The sequence below is a fragment of the Microtus ochrogaster genome, unplaced genomic scaffold (assembly GCF_000317375.1).
Source record: "Microtus ochrogaster isolate Prairie Vole_2 unplaced genomic scaffold, MicOch1.0 UNK29, whole genome shotgun sequence".
NCBI lineage: Eukaryota > Metazoa > Chordata > Mammalia > Rodentia > Cricetidae > Microtus > Microtus ochrogaster.
Window position 1 is genome coordinate 1,150,469 of NW_004949127.1, and position 812 is coordinate 1,151,280.

General features: G+C 48.4%; 1 pseudogene; it reads left to right on the forward strand.

Moving 5' to 3' along the window:
* Positions 1-96: 96 nt before the first annotated feature.
* Positions 97-509, forward strand: LOC101986428 (annotated as a pseudogene).
* Positions 510-812: the final 303 nt, after the last annotated feature.

Here is an 812-nt window from a genome sequence, read left to right on the forward strand (position 1 = left end):
TAAATATTTAAAATAAATAAATATTTTAAAAAAAAAGTTTCACTACAGTCAGGGTGGTTACAAAGAGAAACCCTGGCCCTTTCCGAGTCACCGTCAAGATGGCCGAAGTGGAGCAGAAGAAGAAGCGGACCTTCCGCAAGTTCACCTACCCTGGCGTGGACCTGGACCAGCTGCTGGACATGTCCTATGAGCAGCTGATGGAGCTCTACAGAGCCCGGCAGAGGCGATGCCCCAACCACGGCCTGCGGCGGAAGCAGCACTCTCAGCTCAAGGGCCTGAGAAAGGTCAAGAAGGAGAAGCCGGAGGTGGTGAAGACCCACCTGTGGGATGTGATCATCCTGCCCGAGATGGTGGGCGTGTACAACGGCAAGACCTTCAACCAGGTGGAGATCAAGCCGGAGATGATTGGCCACTACCTGGGCGAGTTCTCCATCACCTACAAGCCTGTGAAGCACGGCCGGCCTGGCATTGGTGCCACCCACTCCTCCTGCTTCATCCCCCTCAAGTAGCTGTGGCCAATAAAGACTCATGTTAAAAAAACAAACAAACAAAAAAAACCCCATTTTACTGGTTTAGTTAGGGCAATGGAATTATCCTCTCTGGACCCCAGTTTCTTCACTGAAACAGAGGTGGCCTTTGGTATTGGTATGAGATTTAAATGAATGATGTACAACATTTATGATATGTTACATGATGAGGGCCTAGAACCTTCTTTTCCTGGAGACTCTCAGTGAGCATCATTGTGGTGGTTTGTTTGGACTTGGTCAGAACCAGCCTATTCTAGTTCCTGCTCACTTCTTTTTTTTAAATAT